This window comes from Lissotriton vulgaris, chromosome 10, assembly GCF_964263255.1.
Source record: "Lissotriton vulgaris chromosome 10, aLisVul1.2, whole genome shotgun sequence".
In the NCBI taxonomy this organism is placed as follows: Eukaryota; Metazoa; Chordata; class Amphibia; order Caudata; family Salamandridae; genus Lissotriton; species Lissotriton vulgaris.
Genome location: NC_141698.1, coordinates 267,064,977 through 267,090,677, shown reverse-complemented (window position 1 = coordinate 267,090,677; position 25,701 = coordinate 267,064,977). Strand labels below are relative to the sequence as shown.

At 45.9% G+C, this 25,701-nt stretch overlaps 1 protein-coding gene across 1 annotated transcript in view; it reads right to left on the bottom strand.

Moving 5' to 3' along the window:
- Nucleotides 1–25,701, bottom strand: part of LOC147685096 (uncharacterized) — a 1,199,247-nt gene that overhangs the window by 1,134,045 nt on the left and 39,501 nt on the right. The window lies entirely within an intron of this gene.

Genomic DNA, 25,701 nt, shown 5'->3' with positions numbered 1-25,701 from the left:
TATCCTTATGTAGACATGGAAATCATAACCATATTTGGCCCTAGCTCATGCAGTCCAAATACGGCAGGAATACTTCCACTAGTTCCGAAAATCTACAACGATTCCTTGGAAAACTCGGCTTCAGCAGCTAGGGATTTCCCCTTGCTTGAAAACTGACTTGTCCAAGAACTCATGGAGTTTTCAAAGAACTGAGACTCTTTAATGACGTTATTATGTCCACCTTTACGTCAAACTCAGCAACTTCAAGGTATAAATATGCCCACACTTGCCTTAGCAAACACACAATGGTTTGGAGCACTTCGACTATCTACTTGCCCAACGCATCTCGCTGCAGCAAGTGCCGAAGGAAGCCGACCCTCCAGCAGACGCACTGAGAGAGACGCTGCCTTTCTCTTGCCGAGAAATCCAGCTCCAGTGTTTCCAAGCTACCCTCGGGGGTTGTTGGGAAATCGAGTCCTGAGCCTGTCCTTCCTCGTCCTAACCAAGGTACGGAGCTGATTAGACCGTAAGAGAAATCTTGGACAGATTCTTGGCAAAAGAATACTAGATTTATGCTACACCTCACTTACTCCTTCCCTCGTACTAAGCTTGGGTTAGGTACATCGGGGTAGGCGTATTTTAGAAGCACCAGCTGAGTACTTTTAGAGTCTGTTATTTATGTATGTATTTATTTATGGTTTAGGTACCATACAATGCTCTTACAGTATTATTTTATTGTTCTCTTTCTACTGTATGCATTATATTTCGCAACCAGTTTTACAATTGTAGCAGTTCATTTCTTATGCCTGCGAAAGAAGACTGTTCAATAAATCCTTTTATTGAAAACGCCCGTCTATCTATTTTCTCGGCACCTGTAATGAAACGAAGCATGCACGAATGAGTGAGTGAAATATCTATCTATTGTTTCCACGACTCTGAAGATCAGTTTTATCTTGAGGAAACAAAGTTGTCATGTTTATGCGGTTGTCAGAAACTATTCCCTTCTTGTTTATTCGAGAAAGTTTCTAGTGACCTCTGAGCTAGCTGGCACTCACAAATTAAGTCTAGTATATTCGATAGAGACCTAGTAGACATCAGTCCTACGTCTAATCTATAGGATATATTATTCCAATGCGCAGAGCCTATTGGGAATATAGGAACTACACTACATGGCGCCCAATGTTTGGTAAGGCACTAATTTAACGCTAGATACTAGAGTAACTCAGTCGTGCTTTTCACAGAGACCCCTTTTCCCGTAAAATACTCCAATAGACGTCTGGAGTGGGTTAAAGGATAAAAATATCCACCATAACTAAGTTATGTTATGTTTAGTAATTTTATAGAGCGCACAGCTGCCCCAGCAAAGAGGCGTCCCCGCGCTGAGAGCGGAATCAAAAAGGCAGCAGGACTAGTACACAGGGAAGAAAAGAGTTTTAATGGCCTTGCGAAAGGGAAATAGGCCATCCAGGCGACGGGTCTGAGCGGGAAGAGAATTCCACAACTTGGCGGCCAGATAGCAGGAGGACCTGCCCCCGGCTCTAGTAAATTTCACCCGGGGGACCACAGCCAACAGCTGCTCCCCAGAGCGTAACGGGCGGTTAGGGACATATTGAATCAACAGGTTAGATAGAATCACTGGGGACGAGAATTTAAGGATTTTAAAGGCAAGGCAGAGCACTTTGAATTCAATCCTTTTTGGCACGGGTAGCCAGTGGAGTCGCCTAACAGCGTCCGAGTTCTAGGGAGCCTGAGCAAGACACGTGCAGCAGCGTTTTGGACTTGCTGCAGGCAGTTCACCTCCGCCTTATTGGCGCCTAACATCTATGAGTTGGCGTAGTCCATTCGCGACAGAATAGTGGCATGAATGATCAGCAGGCGTGTGGCTGGATCGAAGAACCCCAAATTGGTCCTGAGACCGCGTTAGAGTCCAAAACAGGTGCCAGCCACCTTTTTTGTGTGCTCCTGGAACCCAAGTGTAGAGTCAAGCCAGATCCCTAGATTTTTTACCACAGACTTCGGTGTAGGGGCACTGCCAATGGATGTAGTCCACCCCTGAGTGCTCCAAAGCTCTTTGTTTTTTCCCACCAGCAGGACCTCTGATTTGCTAGCATTAAGTTGCAGGCAATTGGCGGTCATTCAGTGTGCAATCGTCTCAAGACCGGTTCGAAACCGCAAGGGGCCCAGATCGCAGCCGCCCGAGAGGGCCATCACCAGTTGCGTGTCATCGGCGTAGGAAACCAGGGTCAGGCCGTGGTCATGTGCTACTTTCGCCAAAGGTTGGACGTAGAGGTCGAACAAGCAGGGACTTAAGGCAGAAACCTTGGGGACCCCCTGCTTGCTAGGATGGACATGGGGAAGGAAGGGGGGAGCTGTAACCTGAAATGCCCAGTCCGAAAGGAAAGAGCGAAACCAGTCCAGGGCCAGACCCACTACCCCCGCCTCCTCTAGGCGGCGCAGTAGGATCTGATGAGAGACGGTATCAAACGCGGCGCTGAGATCGAGCAGAATCAGCGCCGCTGTTTGACCATCGTCCAGGATGGTCCGCAGGTGTTCGCATACCGCCAATAGTGCAGTCTCGGTGCTATGACCGGGGCGAAAGCCCGTCTGAGTGGTCAAGGATGCTGTTGCTATTCAGGAAGCCTGAGACGATGTAATTGGTATGGGCCTCCGCAACTTTAGCGACCCAGAGAAGGAGGGATATTGGTCTGAAATTCAGGCTTAGAGGGGTCGAGGGAGGACTTTTCCAGCAGGGGGACCACCCTAGCTAGCTTCCATGACTGAGGTACCACCACCGAGGTGAAGGAGGAATGGATCATTTGGCATAAGGGATCAAGAAGGACCGGAAGGAAGTCCATAAAGAGGGCCGGCCGCATAGGGTCTAGAGGGGACCCTGATTTGACCCTAGTGCTTAGAGCGAGGAGCTCGTCCTAGGTTATAGCAGGTATTGAAAATAGAGTGGTAGCAGGAAGAGGTGCAACAGGGGCTACCTGGTCCGTGGGGCAGCTGGGGAAAGATTTATAAATGGCTTCCACTTTCTGGATAAAGAATTTGGCCAGTACTTCACACTGTTTGCCAGACGTGAATGTGTGGACAGGGTTTTTTTTCCTGTTTTTAAGGTCGCTCAATATTTTAAAGATGCATTTGGAGGGATTTTTGCTGGACTTAATCTCATTGGTGAGGTGGGCTGCACATGCCAGGTGTATAGCCTTATGGTAACCTTTGATCCCATCCTGGTACCGCTTTTTCGCCCCAGGTCATAATTCTTTCTTCAAGTCCTTTCAAGTTTTTTACAGGTACTTTGCATATTAGCGAGAAAGTCATTGTACCAGGGGTTGGAGCTAGAGCAGCGACCAATGGACTGCTTCGACGGGATCAGGGAATCAAGAGCACGTATAAGCCAGTCACAGAATGTTTTATACGATTGTTCCGGGTCGGTGCTTAACGTTAGAGGACAGGCCTCTAAGGCGGCAAGTAAATCATCCAACCTGAGTTTGTGCGAACAATGTCTAAGAGTAGACTTCAGATTAACTCTGGGGAGCATGTCAGGAAGCGGGAAGGAGAGAGACACTAAAAAATGATCTGACCAACATACTGGGCTGGGCACCTTGACTGTGATCCCCAGAATATTAGAGAAGACAGGATCTAACAGGTGTCCAGCAGTGTGGGTAGCCCCCACCACCAACTGTCTCAATTGGCAGGCAGCGAGGTCGGCAAGTAAACTGCCAATTTCAGGGTCTGAAGGGAGATCAAAGTGTAAATTAAGATCCCCGAGAAGAGTGAAATTAGCCGAGGTCAAAGCCAGGGAGCTCACGGCCTTGACGATGGCTGATTTGAATTCTGCGGCTAGTCTGAAGGGCGATAGACTAAGAGACCAGTGAGGGAGAAATGCATGCTAGCGGAAAAAACAAAACTAGCGCATTCGCACCCCGCTACGACCTCTCTGGCAAAAGAACATTGGAACCTAGACCTGAAGATGATGGCTATACACCCCCCTCTAGTCTCCCTATTTAGAGTCAGGATGCTGTACCCTGGGGGAAGTGCAAGGCCGGGCTCGGCCACCGTATCGTCAGTTAGCCAGGAATCTGTTATAAAAAGCACATCGGGAGCTTCATCTTCGATGAGATCGTAAATCTCCATATAGTGTCTAACCATGGAGCGGACATTGAGTAGTAGGATTCTTATGGTGGGCTTTTTTGGGGCGGGGGTGGTGGGGAATAGTAGGGACAGGAGTCAAAGCCACAATTGCGGCATTGTGTTCCCCTCATGAGGGGTGTGCTGTGGCATTCTTATAGCAGGTTGGACTGTCGGAGTCCGCATGACATATTGTACCAATTGTCTATTTATTTTTATTAATTGTTTTAGCTGAGCTAACAGTTCCGGACCTGTCATTCTTTCAATATCAGGATGTGGTGTGTAGCTGGCTAGTACCGGCCATGTTGCTCCTGGTCTACCTAGGGGACCGAGCCTGGTAATGTGATTTTGATGTTGTAGGGCCCTTTAAACCAGAGCTGATGCTCTAGGTATGTAAATGGAATTTCAACGTCCTCTTAAGGAGCGTATTCCGCTGGATGTTCCTCTATCTTAAAGAAGTGGAACACATGAGTTGTTGGATTTGCTTCAGGGAATATAATCCACGAATAGAATACCTCTGTCTGCCGATATTCATGTGCCTCTATGACAAACATTACCCTACCACCTCTTGGTGATAGGCCATTTTCTATAAGCTTTATAGCTATGGTTTTCCTTAAGTTTTCCGGGATGATTATAGCATCTGGGTCATTTTGTTGGAGACCTGTCTCGTCTAAACCCTGTCGGTTAATAGTTCTTGCAGGTCCACCGTTCTCTTCGTCGCTATCTTGCATTTTGTTGCAAGTTTTGCGGAGCGAGTTTAAAGGAAACAAAGAAAAAAGTGCAGAATATTTTGGAACACTGTATACTTCAACGTTGTACAAACCAAAAACTAATACATAGGATTTTTCCGTCCTACTTAAACAAAATTACACCACAGTCTATACAATCAGTCATCGGTTAGTTGCCCGCAAAAATGGAACAAATTCCATTCTGGTTAGCTCAAAAAATTACTCAAATAGAAGAAGTATTTCCTGATAGTACACCTCATGAGAAACACAGGATTCCAACAATCTGTTTACCAATGGGGATAGCACCACACGTGGAGGACTGCGACACTTGGGGTACAGTCTTTGCTTCAATATGCACAAACACATGGTATTCCATCTATGGCGGTAATACCAGACCTCCTGAGAGATTCAAAATGAATACGGACCAGAACCTGCCTTGAATCTTGGTATGAAATTACTGAAAGATTTCAAGAGGTCTCAGCTATATTATTAGCTAACATTAAAAGTGAAGCAGCATCCGTGGCAATCCACCAAAAATTAAAAGAACTCGATATTACTGAGCAACCGTATGAACTTGCCAGAATTATTGAGAAATCCTATGAAGAACTAGGAAGAGATAGTTTGGGAGGGAAACCTGTAAAGCCCGAACTAACAGAAACTCCTGAAAAAGTTTTTATCAAAAACAATCTCACTACACCTAAAAAGAAATGGGAAAATAGTAGACAGTCACTTCCTAAAGAGAAGCATTCTCAATCCAGACGTAGGTCTACTCAAAAGGAGCACTCTGAAAAGAGATATAACCTCAGAAATAGGGATAATTTGAGAAAACCTGATAGATAAAAAGATACTGATACACGTTCCTCTCGTACCTTTCAGACTTCCTTGTAGAAATCCGAAAGAAGAGGACGATCAGACCACAAAGAAGAACGAGTGAAGTCCAAAGACAATCAACACGTTCCAAAAAATAAGAAAAGCCAATTCTCCAAAAAGAAGGTCGCAAGTATTAAAATCAGACATGCCGAGGATCTTGAGAACACCACTCAAGAACAGGGAGTGGACCCAGACAATGCTGGACAGCACAGCAGAGGTCACCTTAGCTCGCATGATCCTGAAAGATCATCTGGAGACAGTGGATCTGAATGAATACATTCAGGTTGAAACTGCAGACACCAGGGTTAGTGTACCCCATAAATTACACAAAGTAACACTCCGGGTAGAGGGGGACATAACTAGGAAAATAAAAGTACTCTTTTGGGGAAAACTATCGAAGGGTTATGACATCCTTCTGGCTGAACAAGACTGGCCACCAGAATTTGTCAGGGAGTGCCCACATGGCGAAGAAATCATTATGCCAGCCTTCTCAAACCATATTCATAAAAAATACACTTATGCCAGAAAATGGGTTGTGGCCCAGGCTCCAGCATTATATAAAAATCATGTGGGATGGGATGAGGACACTCCTCACCATAAGATCCAGTTAAAAAATCAACCTACTGCTCAGTGGCAGTATCCAGTAAAGCAGGAAGCTAAAAAACAAGTCAGGGAGATCTTAGATCAACTTGAATACCAGGGGGTCATTGAAACATGCACCTCGTCAATGAACAATCCTTTGTTTCCTGTCTCCAAACCAGACGAAACATATCGTCTAGTTTTGGATTACAGACATTTAAACTTTTGCTGCAAAACCTTTACAGTACAGCACTGATGAATAACATTGTGAACAAAAAATATAAAACCACATTAGATATTTCAATCGGTTTCTTCTGTCAAAATATTGCACAGGAAAGCAGGTATTTGGCCGCATTCTCAATAATGGGGACACAGCGTCTCCCACAGGGATTCAAGAATAGTCCAGGGTTATTTTCAGCCAGAGTAACAGAGTTACTACAAATGTATGATGATGAGGCATTATCTTATGTCGATGACATCTATCTTACAGACGATGATTTGGATGTCCACTTGAAAAGGGTGAACACCATAATACTTGGGCTCGCTCTGAAGGGTACAAATTCAATTTTAAGAAATCATAAATTGTCCACCTCAACGTCCTATTCTTAGGATACAAGCTTTCAAGTGAAGCAAAGGTCTAGCAACCAACTTTTTAGAAAAGTGTGCGCTGCTTCAACCTCCAAAAACGCTGAAAAACTTACAGTCAATTCTAGGTTTCTTGAATTTCGGAAGAACTTACATTCTAAATTACGCAGAAAGGGTTAAACCTCTCTACGAATTAATCAAACCTGATTTCAAACTAACTAATTGGACTCAGAAACGCACAGAAATTTTGCGATCAGTGCAAACAGACATGTTGGCAACAAAACAGTTACAAACACGCGACAATGTACGCAACCTTGTAATCCAAATCATCCCAGGGAGATGTGGATTCACATACCTAACCTTTAATGAAGGTGAAAAGGTACCAATTGCTTATAAATCACACTTGTACACACAAGATGAAATGAAATTCAATTCAACAGAAAAAATTCTAACAGCGGTTAAAACTGCAGTCGCAAAAGAGAGAGCCCTGGCCACAGGGAAAAAGCATAATGGTCTTTACGCCTGTACCTGCCTTAGAGGCAGTGACAAAAGCAAGCATTCCAAATGCAAAAGCTTTACATCCGAGATGGATACAATGGGTTAATTCTCTTGCTGCAACAGACGTTGAATACGTTTTTGATCTCTACTTGAAAACTCAAGAATTTCTCCAAAACAAATAAGAATGTCCTCTGCCCACTGAGATTCTGCCTCTTGAACATTACGGATGTATAATCTATACGGACGGATCAGCACAGCCCGCAATTGGGGGAAAACAAGCTTACAGTGCAGCGTGCGTGATTGTTAAAGGTCGCTGGAGCGATGGTAAATTCCGACCCACGGTCACAAAAACTCAATCACTAGGAGACTGTAGAGCTCAGCGAGCTGAACTACAGGCTTTCAAGATGGCGCTTGAAAATACCGATCGTGAATTCCCCACACTCATAGTGTGCGATTCGTATTACTGCGTCCAGTCTTAAAATGAAGACTTGCAGAATTGGTTCAAAATGGTTTCAAAGACGCAAAAGGTGGCACAATGAAGCACAAAGTGCTTTGGGAACAAGTAGTTCTATTACAGAAAGAACTACAAAAGACTCACACGAGTCATCAGCGTGATGACGTTCACATTGCAGGGAATTCATTGGCTGATGAGGCCGCGAAGGCAGCTGTGCAAACTGCTTCCGTAGCTGCAATCACTTGTTCAAAAACGAAAATAGACAGCGAAATAATGCAAACGGTCACTGCCTCAGTAAAAGACAGTGAGAAAAAAATCCAAAAGGCTTCCCACTCAAATACTCCTATATAACTGATGCAAATAATGTTCCTTTTGCTCGAATCCCTGGAGTGGGGGATAGAGTAATTCCAAACATGGAACACAGGTTAGGACTAATCTTAGCAGCACATGAAGGGCTCGCCTCTGCACACACAGGTGTTTCCGCCACAGTGTCATTATTATAGCAGAGATACTGGTGGCCACGCATGAGGAAACAAACCAGAAACTATATCTTGGAATGTGAAATCTGCCAAAAAATGAAAGTTTCAACAGTGAAACGCCCAGCGCAGACACCCCTTCTAATTTCAGATAAACCATTAGTGTACATTTACCTGGACCACTCCGGTCCCTTACACAGGGATGACAACTATAAATATATCATGGTCGCAGTGGATTCCTACTCAAGATTCATTTGGATGTGGCCTCAGTGCTCGGCTGACGACTAAACTGTTATAAAAGATTTGCGAGTCTTTATCGGCACACTGCATCTGCCCTGCTATAAAATCCATTTCTAAGTTTGATGAACTTTCATTTGGTCATTTTGGAGATTAAAACAAAATGTAAATGTCCAATGCCATCTACACACATTCATAGTGGACACTGCTGAAATGTTCACAATGCCCAACCCTCTAAATGTTTACAAACATTTGGAGGAAGGGTAACAAAAAAGCATTGCTGGGGCTGAGCTGGTACTGCGTAGCCTACATCCTATCCACTTACACAGATCTCTCCAGGAATGTTCAGGTCAGAGAGGGAACAAAAACTAAAGAAAAGCCTTTACTCTGACAAATTCGACTGCCGAGGAGTAGTGGTGCAACATATACACTGATGTGCCCGCAGGACAAGGTGTAAAAACAAGCACTGGCGTTGCCAATAGGTCTCGCAGTAGGAAAGTTGGAGCTATTGGTTTTGTAAATGACAAAGCCCTTTATGTTGTTAAAATAAAAACAAAAATAAAAGGCATTGTTATTTGCAATTGTAATAGCTCCAACTTTCCTACTGCGAGACCTATTGGCAACGCCAGTGCTTGTGCTGCTAAGATGCCAAGCGAAGGCCTGGTCTGCAATCTACACACAGTAAACATGGCTCATTGAGTTGTCTCCTTTCTTTTCCTTCCTCTGCCTCCTGGCTCCTTGAGATCATGGGTAACAAGGCAAGATAAATAGCAAGTTAAGGGCAGCAGCTGCTACCCCCATTTGACGTCCATGACACGCATCAGTTTCTAGTAACAGTGAGAAGGAGTAGTTTCTGTCCTGTAACTCCAGTTCTGTAGTAGGGGTATCTCTGTTATAGTCATAATCTAGTGAATAGTCCCGCCCATGTGCGTGGACCCCGGCAATCAAAAATAATCTCTTAAATTGTCAAAATAATGCAGAAACTGCAAAGACACTTAAGAGAGAATTTAAAGACAAATAATGCAGCCTATATCCACAGGCTACACTGTCCAGTTTTTCAACTAGAAATTCCACCAAAAAACACCACACACAACACAGCCTGCCAGTTTCTACCACAGAGAAACTTGCCTCCCCCAGTCAAAGACTCTGGAATGATAGAGAGGAAGGTAGGGACAGACAAGCCCCATAGGCTGCCATTATGTGGCTTAAATAGGATACTGTGCCTTTAAGAGAACTTTCCAGAACTTCTCCCAGTATCCCAGAATGCATAGCAGGTCCCTCTACTTTCAGTTCTTTTTGAAGGCGAAGCACGCCAGACCTGTCGCATTCTTTACATGATGAAATATCTCCACCGGGGAGGAGGGCGGGCGCTTATGACTATAACAGAGATACCCCTACTACAGAACTGGAGTTACAAGACAGAAACTACTCCTTCTGTAGTAGGGGATCTCTGTGTATAGTCATAATCTAGTGAATAGAATGGCAAGCCCATCCCCACACCAAGCGGCGGTGGAGAATAAACACATAACGCCACTACTGTGCGAACAAATTCCGCAGCGAAGCCTGCCCAAACTGAGCGTTGTGGCAGCTTTGTCCCTGGTGGAATGAGCCCTAGGCTTACCTCCTACGGTCTTATTAGCCTTTTGGTAACACAATTGTATGCAGGATACAATCCACCTAGAGATGGACTGCTTAGAGGTCGCAAGACCCGTCCTGACCGATCCATAATTGATGAACAACTGGTCAGACCTACGAATATCTTTGGTTTTATCCAGATAAAATTTCAACACCCTCCTAACATCCAGGGAATGGAGAGACCTCTCCGCCGGGGATGAAGGGTTCTGAAAAAACGTAGGCAAAGTTATAGTCTGGTTGACATGAAAATCAGAAATAACCTTGGGAAGAAATTTAGGGTGAGTACGCATAACAATCTTAGCAGCATGAAATACAGTATAAGGTTCATTACAACACACCGCCTGAATTTCACTCACCCTGCGGGCCGATGTAATGGCCACGAGGAACGCCGCCTTCCAGGACAGGTGCTGCAACGAAGCCTTATGAATAGGTTCAAAAGGCTCCTTCATCAATCTGGACAGCACCACATTCAATTCCCATGAAGGCGAGGGAAGCCTGACAGGAGGGAATACTTTCTTCAATCCTTCCAGAAAATCTTTGATCACAGGGATCTGGAAAAAGGAAGTCTGTGAAGGGCATTTCCTGTAGGCAGTCAATGCAGCCAGATGAACCTTAATGGAATGCACATTAAGGCCAGACTGCGCCAAATGTAAAAGGTAAGGAAGGATGACATCTTCCTTACAGGTCGTAGGATCATGATTCTTAGACTGGCACCAGATACAAAACCTCTTCCACTTGTAAGCATATGAAGTCTGAGTGGAAGGTCTCTTAGACTCCTTCAGTATGTCCATGCAATCATCGGGCAGATTCAGATGGCCATATTGCACTATCTCAGGAGCCATGCCGCCAAACTCAAAGACGAGAGGTTGGGGTGTAACATCCGTCCCCCGAACTTCGTGAGAAGGTCCGGCCTGCACGGCAACCGAATGTGAGGAAGGAGAGACCGGTGAAGTAGGTCCGTGAACCACCACTGCCTGGGCCACTCCGGGGCGATGAGTATCATCCGAGCCCTGGACCGGGCCAGCTTGATGAGCACCGCCGGAATCAGGGGAATGGGAGGAAAGGCGTACAGAAAGCTGTTCGTCCAGCTGATCCATAACGCATTCCCCAGCGTCCCTTGCTGGAAGTACCTGGAGGCGAAGTTTCTGCACATGCTGTTTTCGGCGGTGGCGAACAAATCTACGTCTGGAGTTCCCCACCTTGCGAAGACTTCTCCTAGTACTTCGTCATTTATGACCTATTTGTGGTTTTCCTGAACCAGTCTGCTCAGTGCGTCTGCCTGAACATTCTGCACACCTGGTAGATGGTTTGCCTGCCGCAAGTCCAGAATGGGTCTGAACTCGTTCTTGTCCTTCTTGCGAACCAGAAAGAACCTGGAGTACAGTCCTCTTCCTCTCTGAGACAGAGGTACGTCTTCTATCGCCCTTTTCCTCAACAGGATATCCGCTTCCGCCTGAAGCTCGCACAGCTGAAACTGCAAGCTGACCAGGGGAATTGCTGGAGGAGGGCTGGTGAACCGAAGACTGTATCCATTGCAAACAATATTCAGCACCCACTTGTCCTGAGTAATTTTTCTCCACTCTGCCAGAAAAAATTGAATGCTTCCCCCTACCGGAGTGGGTAACAGATCCGGGGGAAGTAGGTTCCTAGGGCCTAGACCCAGCCTGGCCCTTGGGCGCTGGGGCCGACTGCTGGCCTCCTCTGCCCTTCTGGCGCTTCTGGAACGGCTTACGGAACTGGTGTTGCTGTTGCGATTGCCCCGAAGCCTGGCCCCGTCCTCGGCCTTGCCCGCCGAACCGCCGTTGGAAAGGGCGGTACGTCTTCTTGGTCTCTTTAGGCTTCTCCAGGCCCACAGCCGTTAGCGTCTCGGCCTCCGCCTTCATGCGGGCCATCTCATCGTCCGCATGCTTCCCGAAGAGGGTCTCACCGGAGAATGGTAGGTTGGCCACCCTCTGCTGTGCGTCCGGTTTCAGGGACGTAAGCCGGAGCCATGCGTGGCGTCGTTGGTTGATTCCGTGGCAAAATCCGTGAGCAGCCAACAGGGAAGAGCGCTGATAATCTGGTTCGCCACCAGCATCCCCTCACTCAGCACTTCCATGAAGTCCTCATGCTTCTCCCGAGGTAAATGCTCTGCAAACCGCTCGAGGGAGTCCCAGAGGGCACGGTCGTATCGGCCCAACAGCGCCGTGGCACTCGCAGCTTTCATGGAGGTAGCGGAAGTTCCACAGACTTTCCTCCCCGCCGAATCCATCCACCTGGACTCCTTATCCGGGGAACCGTGGAGGACGTTCCTTATCCGGGGGAACCGTGGAGGACGGAGTGGTGGCATGCTGCTTGCGGGCCGCCGTCACAATGACAGAGTCAGGAGGGGGTTCCGTTCTCAGAAAGGCCGGATCCGAATCGGGAGCCCGGTACTTCTTCAGCAACCTTGATGGAGCTGCCCTCGTCACCGCAGGGGTGAGAAACAGGGCCATAGCCGGTTCCTCCAGGCCCGGCACCAGAGGCAGGAGAGGACGAGACAGGTGTTTTTGATGTAAAGTCTCAAAAATGACTGACGTTTTCGGAGTAGGCACCGTCAGGGATATGCCCAACTTCGCAGCGCCCCTCAAAACGACGTCATGGAACGCCACCAGGTCATCTATCGGGGACACTCTCGTGTCCGGTGACCCCGATAGGGTAGGAGAATAGTCCCTGGTCCCAGAGGACCTCGTGTGCGAGCGAGATTCGCGCCTCCTATGGCGGCGTCTCGACCTCGTGGATGATCTGGGTCGCGATCTCTCCCTTCTCCCAGAGCGAGAGCGAGACCTGCCCGCCCGTGGCCGCTCCGCCGGTTTTCGTGGCGGGGTCTTCCTTGGCTCCTCACGGGGTTTCGGTTTTGGGGTCTTCTTAGGAGGAACAGGCAAAGACGGCAGGGAAGTGGACCTCGGCGGAGGAACCTTCGGCTGCGGGGTGGGCCCATGCGGAGGGACCGGAGGTGGTGGAGGGTCTACTGAAGGAAGTGGAGGTTTGGGTGGAGGATCCTCCTTAGGAACAGGAGGAGGAGTCGGAGTCCGAGGCCGAGATGGTGTGTACACCTCTGAGTACACCGAGCCCGGTGACCCCTTAGGCGAAGGGGGCGGAGAGCCAGCCCCATCAGCAGGTGACCTCTTCCTCTTGCGTCCTCCACTTGAAGCAGCGTGACTTCTGGGGCTAGAATCCCTCTTGCGCCGTTTTGGAGAGGCTGAACGACTCCTAGACGCCGACCGCTTTCTGCTCGAGGTAAGGGAAGTGGCGCTATGCTGCATATAATCAGTGAGCAGTCTGTCCTCTAGTGGGGAGCTTTCCGAGACCTCACTGTCTAGAGGTATTGCCTGCTGTAATGCGTGTCGTATTTGCACATACCTGTAGGTTTCATTTGTGCATAAATCGTACTGCTGTTGAAGAAGAGAAAACGGGACTACCTGACTTCAGATGGAAACTAATCAACCACACGAATTGTAACACCAGCCATGTGATCTATATGATCACATGCCCATGCGAAAAGCGCTATATAGGAATGACATGTAGAAAGGTCAAGCAACGCATCTGCGAGCACCGCAGTAATGTTAAGTGTAAGACCACGACCAAATTGTCAAGCCATTATCTTGAAGCAGGACACACAATTGAAGACCTGAACTGGGTAATTATAGAAACCCTGGGAAATCATAATGCAGAAAGAATCCTTTTTGAAAATGAAAAGAGGTGGGTGCACCGCCTAAAGACTGACTCAGATGGACTCAATGATAATGTCCCATGGGGAAGCGTATACAGATAACTGATTGTAGAATTGAATACACCTCGATTATTTCATGAATCTATTATTCATTAACAAAAACACGTTTTTTCATAAAACATTTGCAACTCCTTTGAATTATTTTCCCAAATGACGACATTCTCAAAAATAACACCACTGTATATGTGTAGAAAACAAGCTGATAATATGTGTTAAAACAGCATTAGCATAATAAACTTCAAATTACTTTACTTTGAACAAACTTGTTCCAGAGTTCATCCCAAAAACTTACATCTAAGCAACTTACTAGCCATTAATCATAACACGTCTTCATAACCTAAATTGCAACTTATTTAGAGGTACTCTAAACCAGGATGGAACACTCGAGAATTTTGGAAATGATTTAGGTTACAAATCACATACTCAGTAGCAATCCTTGCCCCTTTATTTGACAATTTATTAATGTATAATACCAATGCGGGAAAACCCATTTCCATTTATCATTTCTACCTAAACTAAAGTAATATTTACATCGCTATATTATAACGAAATGAAAACAGACTAAGACCGCTAAGGACAGGTCTTTCTTCATTTGCCACACTGCTGCCTCCCATATCGGGCAACCCGGAAGAGAATGCTCTCTCCCGGGCCCAGATTGGTAGAGTCCGCACAAGTCGTGCCGCACGAGAATGCAGGTAACACGAGACAACGCCATCGCCGCTGAAAATCGTAATGTATTACAAAAACGAAAAGTATCTTGATATTCATTATTAATTCTAGTAGGTCTGCTGACCCACTGGGACCCCGTTGAGGAAAAAACAACTCCTAATCCAAGTATGTGTCGAATTTACGAAAATCTGGGATTTATTTAGTATCGGCACAAGTTTCTACCTTAAATATTTTCACTGACGAAATCTAACACAATCTAACCTGATATGTGATAATACATCGCCAGTAACCTTGTTTTGAGTGTCTTACGACTTTAAATAACGAGCAAAGATACCTTGCTATACCCTAAATATTACATCACATTGGGAGAGTTGAACTTAACCGCTAGTTGAGTGTGGCTGACGAGAGTATTGCGAATTTTTAATTGTAACGCTTTATTGAATGAATTTTTATGTTCCTGGAAAATTTTACCAGTACACTAGTTACCTGTGAACCCCACTACCCTATTCCCTAGTCTATTTCTTACCTTTTCCTCCACAGGTACCCAGCGACCTGCAAGGAACTAAATTGCACATTACTTCCTTATTGATCTTAAAGAAGGCATCCTAGGAAATACCTATTTGCCCAACACAAACAGAGACGCCCTTTGTCTCTGTGCACACCACACCTCGGTCCTGAAGAAAGCCCATTTGACCGTCTGGCAACCAAAGAGCTGAAATATGTCGACTTATAATGTTCACGAATCCTAGTGTGCGAGAGCCATTATCACTCTCAGCCACACAACCTCATTATTAATTCTCACTATCTCAGAACTGGAACAAATAAAATGTATTATTCTAGTATGAAGATATGTTTTTAAACTATTCACCTCACTTTTCACCACAAAATCACTGATCACTACTGTTTTAAGTAAAGCCTCCTGGCGGAGGATGCATAACAACTAAACCCCATGATTATGCATACAACGTGTGAAGAATAGCGGAAAATCACGATATACCGCTAAAATTACGAACTATACACGTGCATGAGGGGTTTTTTCTTGGGACTAGTTAGAACGATACCTGCATACCCTGGTTATGCGGGACAAGTGATCCTTCTTTCTTGATTACGTTCTATCAATATCTCCCACTGTTGCAAGATTGCTGACTAAATTTGCCAGTATTTGCGGCCTCAGAGTTAGTTGGATTAAATCGTGCCTCTCCCTTTTAACACTAGTACCCCAAACAAAATGTTGAGGGTAAATGACATTCAATTTACATCGCAGCCGTCTCTATTTAGCTATTTAGGGATACGTATTTACCACACATCTGAGGACCTTCTGGAGGGTAATTTGATCTGTGCGGTCTCTATGTTGCGTGCACAGATGTTTTGGCAAACTCTGCCATTGTCAGTGGCGGGAAAGGTGGCTCTAATGAACAAGCATTTGCAATGCAATAGGTCTCGCATTAGGAAAGTTTGAGCTATTGTTATTGCAAATGACACTTTTTATTTATGTGTTGGTTTTGAAAATAGCGAAATTAATAGCTTTGTCATTTACAATGCCAATAGTTTTAACTTTCGCAAATGTGACACCTATAGCATTTGTAATGCAATATGTGTTGTATTTACGTGACAGATGTATTGATATTACAAATAACAATGGCTTTTAATTTTTTTAATAATTAATACTTAAATAAAAGTTATTGTAATTTATAATGGCAATAGCTTGAACTTTTGTAAATCCAAGAACCGAAGTGAAATATTAACATATTTTTTGTGACATTTGTAATAAAGCTTAAAACATTGAGAGAACATATTTGAACCAGTTGTTGTTGAATGGTTGCACAGACTGATGCTGTGGTGGCGCTGAGTGATGTTGTGGTGGCGACGAGTAATGCTGTGGGGATGCGATAGAGTGAGTGCGATAGAGTGAGGGGGATAGATAGAAGGAAGGCGATAGAGGGAGGGCGATAGATAGATAAATGGCGATAGATAGATAGAGGGAGGGCGATAGATAGACAGAGTGAGGGCGATAGATAGAAGGAAGGCGATAGATAGATACTCACCTCCGCCTCACACAGAACCACCTCTCTTTCAGAAAGCAGCTAAATCCCTGGCTATTCGATAAATAACGCATCCACCCTCCCTCAAGCGCCTTGAGACCCTCCGGGTGAGTAGTGCGCTATACAAATTACTGAACTTGAACTTGAACTAGACAGCCAAGGAGTTTAATAAGGTTATCAAAAAGAACAACCTGTGAATGCTTATATCAGTACACCTGTGACATGACCCTCAATATATAGAATAAACTAGCAAGTAGAATGTGCCCGACTTCTTTCCCGGCATCATACCTCCCAATTCACTCTAATCCATCATTTACATGGGCACTGGGGGCAAAGGCTTCTTTAAATGGTGCCGGGGGCTCTAGAATGCTGTCAGATATGTTCCTTAAAGGGAAAATTAAATCTTTCACGCAATGTAAACTAGTTTGGGCTGGACGATAAGGAAAGGTTCAGGTGTGCACAGACCCGACCCTTGATCCAGAGGACAAGCAGGCAGGTATCCAAGAAAAGACTATTTGAGAAAGAGATCCGGAAGAAAATAGGGAGAAAAGGAAGTATTAAAGTGAGGCCAAAAGGGGACCTCAGATGGGCATACAGGGGCACATGGGAAAGAATACTTATGATATGCATACAACCCAAACAATGGGAAATCCTTAGAAGAGATTAACAAAAGCTTGCGGATTGCTGAAAACAAGGGACCTAAACTACAGAGTAATATATGGCTGGTATTACAAACAGTGAAGATTGAAATACATATATTGGAATGCTAGACATGCTGGAGAGGTAGTGGCGGTCGCGGTATATAAGATTGCATATATATAATATGGTGGGTGCACCCCACCATAAAGGTAAAACCCTTCTGAAGGAGCTTGGAAGACACTAGCGCAGGTCCTGGGTAATCCTCTCCCCGAGAATCCAGGCGCATGGAAACTAGGTTCGCGATCCTTGGAAATCAAATGTCTACATAAGCAAGAGTGGGAAGCAAAACTACAGTGTTCAGGGGCAGCAAAACTGACACTGATAACTATAAGAAACACGTAAATTGGAGAAGCTGTTGGACGTGCTTAATAAGTGGTTATTTAGAAGTATGGATCTGTATGTCACTCGCAACTCTGGGGAAAACGGATATTCACTTTATTCCCTTTGACTTTTTGTGTTGACATTATAACAGGTCAGGATGAAAATTCAATAAACATAGTGTGGACAAAACTACTTTAGGGAGGGAAAATGACAGTCTGGAATGCCTGGCTCTGCTTTTTATTGGCTTGTCAGACCATACAGGACAACCGCCGAGCCAGGTTCTTAATTTCTGCCTTTCTCAAACTTTAAAATGATTTCCCAGTTCACCTCGGAGGATGCGAGTTCATTTTTGCTTGATTGCAAGACAATGTTTCGAGATTATTTTCACTCTGATCAAGCTCAGCCAAAATGCACTGTGTATGCATAATTTTAATCTGTAAATTTACCTTTTGAGGACCTTTTCAAAGTTCCAAAGCATGTGTCTGCAAATTTCAGTCCACAAGTTTGCCTTTTCTAACATTTTCGCAAACGTTCCAATTTTCATACAAAGGTAGGGAATTGTAAAATGTCGTAAATTCGTGAAGTGCAAAGTTTTCTCTAGCACTTCGCGAAAGGTGCGAGGAAAAAGAACTTCGCAATTTCACACCTCTCTGCTATGGGGAGGATGCTTTAAAAAAAGAGGCAGTAAACTGCATTATCAGCCAGTGTCCTCTAGCCTTTCACTAGCTGGACATATGTAGAAAACTGGCGGTGGCACGTTCAGTGAGTTAGGGTGGCAGTAGTTGCCAACAAGGCCTGACACTTCAATTTGCAACCATGCTGAGATCAATAAACTAATTTTCTCAGGATTGCAAATCTCCTCCCTCCACCAACAACTTAGTAAATAGCGGTGAACGCCTCAGATTCACAATTTATTTCGCGCACAAGTCAAATGACACCGGTGCACAAAAAATCCATTTGAAATTCCAGATTCTGATACAGAATTAAGAATTGAAGGAATTTCACAGTGCTCTATAAAGATGGGAATTCCCCCATTACGGTGCATTTTTCACTGCCAGATTCTGAGTGGAGGAGGTTATGGCAATAGGATAGTCAACGATTGGGTGAACATGTAAAATGCAGTCAAAACCCCCAGATTCCGTTTTGAGTATTTATAAACATTCTGCAGACACTTTAAGAATAGGAAGGCACGTACTTATTCAAATTATCCAAAGTTAGAGAAGTCTATTCTTTAAAAAAAAACTCTTAAAACCTTAGACATGGTCTGGAATTAAGAAATAGTCTGGTTTCATTTCAATTAGTTTTACTGTTAACGTATGAGGAGACATTTTTGTTTCTATGTTGCTTCCCGTTGTGGTGTTTGTGTTGTCAGAACATAGCTCATTATTTTCCCAAACAATATCACTGCACACTTCTGTGATGTTCGCACAGTTCACACATTTCTTGGAATTAGGTGCAAATAACAGCTGTAGATACCTTTTGTTAACCAGGCTCACAATGGCACCCACTGTTGAGCTAGGCTGTTCCTTTGACCCTCTTAAAATGTGATACCTATGACGGGTTCACATTGCATTACAAAATTAACCTGTAACCAACAATCAGGGCTCGACAAATCTGAAAAATTGTACTAGTCCTGCAGGTCTAGTAACTTGGAAAATCCCCTCGACCCAACTGCAACCTACTTGACCTCTGTCTTTGAAAACAGAGCAAAAGTGTCAAGTTAACAAGATTTAAAGGCATCTTTATTGCTTAGTTCCTTTGTGAGCAATAAAAATGCCTTTAAATCTTGTTATCTTGTCACTTTTGCTCCGTTTTCAAAGGCAGAGGACAAAAGTTAGTTTGTTTCCTACTCGCCAGAAAGGGCGAGTAGGAGCTAAAAATAGCTCGTCCTCATCCATTCTCCCTCGCAAATGCGAGCGGGCGAGTGGATTTGTCGAGCCCTGACAATGCTGCTTGAGGGGTGGCAAGCGTTTACACTGCATACATAGAAAAACAACGTTTACAATCCCGGGCGGAAGTCAGGCAGGCCGGGGGCGGGACGTCAAGACACACCGGAAGCCCGGCCGGGCTTCCGTGAAGTGAGAGCCTTGCACGCACAGAAGGATGAGACCGCCGCCTGCAACGAGCCCTCGCCTGGAGACGAGTACCGGTGAGTGGGGGCCTTTGCTGAGCTGCGAGGGCGGGGGGCATGTGTGTGTGCGTGGGGCGGCGGGGGGCTCTGTATGTGTGTGAGCGTGCGTGTGTGTATGTGTCTTGGAGTCTGTGTGTATGCGTGTGTGTATGCGTGTGTGTGTTTAAAAGAGCCCGATGACTGCGGTGTGGGGGGGGAGAGTGTGTGTGTGTGAGCGAGCGAGTGTCTGTCTGTGTGTATGCGCACGCATGTGTGTATGTGTGGGGATGTGCACGGCGCGGGAATTGCTGCGAATGTGGATGGAGCCGACGTGCGCGTGCACGAGGTCAAATCCACAGGTTAAAGCGCGTGGGACCCTCTTGTCCCTAATCCCCCCGAAGTCGATGACTATAGTTGTCGAACTTGGACAGCATCCTACGGATGCTAGTCCAGCTCGACCTAAGAACTTGGACAGCATCCTACGGATGCTAGTCCAGCTCGACCTAAAAAGGTGTCTTGCTAAGACTAAAGACTATTCTATTATTTTGCTTATCTTCCTCTTTTTGTCCATTGCCCTTTCTTTTGTTCGAGACCAATCTCAATAATAACATTGATTTTTATATCATTTTTAAGACCAAGAACTTCGTTCATAGGTAAGTACTTTTTAGGACTCGCGCCTGCTTTACAGTGCGAGACCTCTTGCACGGGCTTTAGAAACCCACATGCTCGTGCGTGTGGGTTTGCTTTCCCCATCTTCCATTGGCTTTCGCGTGGTTTAAAAAAAAAAATACTGCACGCGATTGGGCAAAGGCGGGCCTAGTCCCACCTGTGCTACGCCCATTTCCTCCAGTGGCCAGCACGCGCAGCGGTGCGCGTTTGCCTCGCTGCCACTCTCCCTCCCCCGCTCCTCTGTGTTGCGCGCGCGCAACTCCCTTGCCCCCGCTCCTCTGTGTTGATAGCAATTATTCATTTTCTCTCGACAAGTGTGATAAGCCTACAAAGATCGAACTCAATACTAAACTGAAATGAAGAAATTCAGCATGCTGGTTTGGGCCATGTAAAGATGCGACAGTGCCGAGAGGCCACACCAACAGAAAAACAGAGCTAAGCAATTGTGGCTTTACATAACATAACACCACATTCAACAAAATCTCATGTGCAAGGCGCAGCTAAAACAAACCCCTGCAAACCACGGAGGGCTCGCAGGAGGGCGTGCACTGCAACGGCATCCAGTTACCACAGGCTATTAATGGACATCAATTTTAATTCCTCTTCACGTTCTGCACGGATCTGCTTGAACCCGGAGGCGAACGTGCAGTGCCCGCGCTCACAATGAGTGACCCCACACACAGGGGTCCTTCTCCCGCGCACCCCACACACCCGGGGCGGCTACTCACCGACGCTGGTGCAGTTTAAACACCCAGGCACCTGCATGGTCCGCGAGGCGCCCGTGTCCGAGCTCCGCTCCTTGCGCCGCAGACTTCCGGCTTCTCAGCGTTTCTGGTGCACAACAGCAGCGCGCGGGCGAAGCTCCCTCTCCCAGGGCAAATCAAAACAAGCCAGAACGCGGAAAAATGTAACACACCGAGGTGTTAAGGAGTCAACTGTGGTGCGCCAGATCGGACAGCCCGCGAGTGATGGAGGAAGCGGCCGAGACATTAATTACGGGGTATTTAATCCTCCTCACTGCACTAAAGAGCTCTTGTGCGGCGTGTTGTGTTTCCCCAGAACCACAGGCAAAACAAACACGAGTCAAACTCGAAAAACGCAGATTTGAATGTTTGAAAGTAGCAGCAGGCCAGTCAGCACAGCAAGGTTCTGCTGCTTAATTATTTAATATCTTTTAACCTGAACCGTGTGTTTTAGCGAGTGCTTGAAACAGAAGGTTAATAGTGTTAGTACTCACTAATCGAGAGTGATGAGAGGTACAGGTACTCTCCTAGCAAATGTAAATTCTCCCTTTCAGACTAAAAAGTGCATGCACTCAGTACCTGCCCATTTAAAGCACTGGTTTGTGTGACCCTAGAGATTAGACCATATGGGGTTATATGGGAATGTGCAATGTTTGTAACATAAATATAGATTTCACTCCTTTACAGTGAGCACTTCCTCAGCGTCTTCACAGGTGTATTTATTTAAGTAAGGTATACTGATTCAAATCAGCAACACATTTGCTACTCAATAGCATTACCTTGAAGTTTCATATGCTAATCTTAACGCACGAGAAGGTGCAGTATACATTGCACAGTTGTGATGAATTAAAATATCAAACCACTTACTCAAAAGAAAGTCATGTTCTTGAAATGCAAGGACATGTGCTGAGATTACTAACATTTCTGCATGGGTCCTAAACTCCACTTCAGACCAGGCTGAAGTCTCTAGGTCATTGCCAAGCAAACATTCTACAGAGAGGTCTGCACTATGGTAGCTGTGGAGAGCAGCCTTCAGGCTAAGACTTAGAGGCGAGTTAAGCAAGTCGTTTTACCAGCCTATAATCTCTTGATTGATCAAATGAAAGCACACCACACAAGGTACATATCAAATATATATGTATTTATTCCCTCTGCTTTCAGGTTCTTCACATCTCCGATCCACCCTTGGATCCACCCGGACACTTTTCCTCTGGTCCCCTGCAGCATTTCTTCGCAGCTCTCCATTGGAATCGATGACGAAACCAGACACCAAAAGACACCTATGCACCCGGCTTCCCTGGGTGAGGTAACGCGAGTACTCCGGTGCTCCCGTGGGTTTTGACTCTCGAAGTGTCCTAGTCTAAAAGGGTTCCATCGTAGTTCACCTCTAGGTGCCCTTAAATCTTTAAAGTTGTAACTTGTTCGATCTCCATAGAAAGTCAATGGTGATCCGCGGCTGTGTTTAGATACTGCTCGCGTTCCCCGTGGGTCTCCTGTATCCCTACCTTGGGTGGTTCCTGGTTGCCCCAGCGGTTCTACAGGCCGTAGGCCTGCTTTCTATCCCTCACGTGGTTCTTATACCACTATTTTAGTATATAGTTTGTGAGGCCCCAAGGGCAAAACGTATACTGTGCAACTTATGGTATGCTAATTAAGTTCCTTGTATTGTACTTTTACCTCTGACCTCATAAAGAGTCCAGAGGGATTGTGTTTAGAATAACACATGTCCTTGCAGTGACTAGGTCACAGGTCACAGGTCAAAAATTCTAACACCGAAATGGCAGTGGATTCTGGAATAACGGACCAGTTGCCTACCAAGATAAGGAACAGTAGGGTTAAGGCAGTACCTTCCCCCTTGACTCAGAGTGAGGATCAGGCTTCCGAGGAAGCTGATTGTGAGCCTGAACATGGAACTGTCCCAGAAGAGCTTGAACCTGATCAGGTTGAGTTTCTGGGGACATAGGGCCCTTCCAGGGCAGATCTGAGTCAGGCGCAGTTGGACTGCCCTTTTCTTGAACCCCTCAGACAGCAAGCTGCTGCTGAGGCTGCTGGGAATGCTAGTGGCACCCATAAAGTATATTGGGATGAAGGGCTCCTGTATTCAGAGAGTAGAGACCCCAAGCCTGGTGCTTCTAGGAGGTTGGTCATACCTTTGGCATTCAGGGGCTTCCTTTTGACACTAGCCCATGATATTCCCTTAGCAGGACATCTTGGCCAGAACAAGACTTGGGACAGGCTTGTCCCTCACTCTCACTGGCCCCACATGTCTGAAGACACAAAGGAGTTTAGTCGCTCCTGTGTCACCTGTCAAGCCAGTTGCAAAGCAGGTGGCACTACAAAGGCCCCTCTGATACTACTACCTGTGGTGGGGGTTCCCTTTGAACGTGTAGGGATTGACATTGTTGGACCAATGGATCCCCAAACAGCATCTGGGCACTGGTTTATCCTGGTGGTAGTGGATCATGCCACCAGGTACCCAGAGGCTATATCCCTTAGGAACACTACAGCACCTGTTGTGGCAAGAGCCCTCTTGGGAGTCTTTTCAAGAGTGGGTATCCCTAAGGAGGTTGTATTAGACAGAGGTGCAAACTTTATGTCTAGTTACCTAACTGCAATGTGGAAGGAGGGTGGAGTGAACTACAAATTCAACACACACTTTTATCCACAGTGCAATGGTCTAGCTGAAAGATTTAACAAGACCTTAAAGGGGATGATTAAGGGTCTTCCAGAAAAGCTCAGGCGGAGATGGGATATCTAGCTACCCTGCCTTTTATTTGCATACAAGGAGGCTCCACAGAAGGGGGTTGGCTACAGCCCATTTGAACTTCTGTTTGGGCACCCTGTCCGAGGACCACTTTGTCTGGTGAAGGAGGGATGGGAGTTACCTCTCAAACCCCCTAAACAGGATATTATGGACTATGTACTTGGGCTCCGCTCCCGGATGGCTGAGTACATGAAAAAGGCAACTAAAAACCTTGAGGCTAGCCAGGAATGACAGAAAGCCTGTCATGACCAAAAGGCTGTACTGACTGTTTACCAGCCAGGACAGAAAGTGTGGGTGTTGGAGCCTGTGGCCCCAGCAGCTCTCCAAGACAAGTGGAGTGGACCCCACACTATTGTTGAACAGAAGGGAGAGGTTACCGATTTGGTAGATCTTTGAACTCTTAGGAGCCCCCATAGGGTGCTTCATGTCAACAGACTGAAACCATATGTTGACAGGGCAGACATGGGCTTGCTCATGGCAACTGATGAAGGACAGGAGGAAGAAGGTGACCCTCTCCCAGACCTGCTCTCTTAGAACCCTGATGATGGATCAGTTAATGGAGTAGCCTTGGCAGGCAGTCTCACTGATCAGCAGCAGACAAGTTCTACGACAGTACAGACATATGTTTTCACTGACTCCAAGTCAGACTACCTGGTGCACTCATGAAGTGGACACTGGAGACAGTCTGCCTGTTAAAAATAGGATTTACAGGCAACCTGATCATGTCAGGGACTGTATCAGGACTGAAGTCCAGAAAATGTTGGAGCTGGGAGTGATTGAACCTTCAGATAGCCATTGGGCTAGTCCAGTAGTCCTAGTACCCAAACCTCACACCCAGGGTGGTAAGAGAGAGATGAGGTTTTGTGAAGGCTACAGAGGTCTCAATGCAGTCACTAGGACTGATGACCATCCAATTCCAAGAGCAGATGAGCTCATAGACAAATTGGCATCTGCCAAATATCTGAGCACATTTGATCTAACAGCTGGCTACTGGCAGATCGGACTAGCTGATTATGCAAAGCCAAAAACAGCATTTTCAATCCCAAGTGGACATTATCAATTTGTGGTAATGTCCTTTGGTCTGAAAAATGCACCTGCCACATTTCAAAGGTTGGTGAATAAAGTCCTAACATGCCTGGAAGACTACTGTGCAGCTTATCTGGATGATATTACTGTCTTTAGCTCCACCTGGGAGGATCACCTGGTCCATCTGAAAAATGTTTTGGAAACCCTGCAAAAGGCAGGCCTAACTATCAAGGCTACTAAGTGCCAGATAGGACAGAGTCAGGTTGTGTACCTGGGCCACCTTGTAGGTGGAGGCCAGGTTCAACCATTGTAGAGCAAAATCCAGACCATAATGGACTGGGTTGCTCTAACCACCCAGACTCAGGACAGAGCTTTCTTGGGCCTGACTGGATACTATAGGAGATTTGTCGAGAGGTTGGTTCCATAGTGACATCCCTGAATGACTTAACTTCTAAAAGAATGCCAAAAAATGTTCAGTGGACAGTCAGCTGTCAAAGGGCATTTGATGACCTTAAGCAGGCCATGTGCACTGCTCCAATTCTGCAAAGTCCTGACTACTCCAAAGAATTCATTGTCCAAACAGATGCTTCTGCGTTAGGAGTAGGGGCTGTGCTATCACAATTGAATAATGAAGGTCAAGACCAGCCAGAAGATTTTATTAGCAGAAAGCTGACCCCTAGAGAGAAACGTTGGTCAGCTATTGAGAGGGAGGACTTTGCTGTGGGTTGGGCTCTG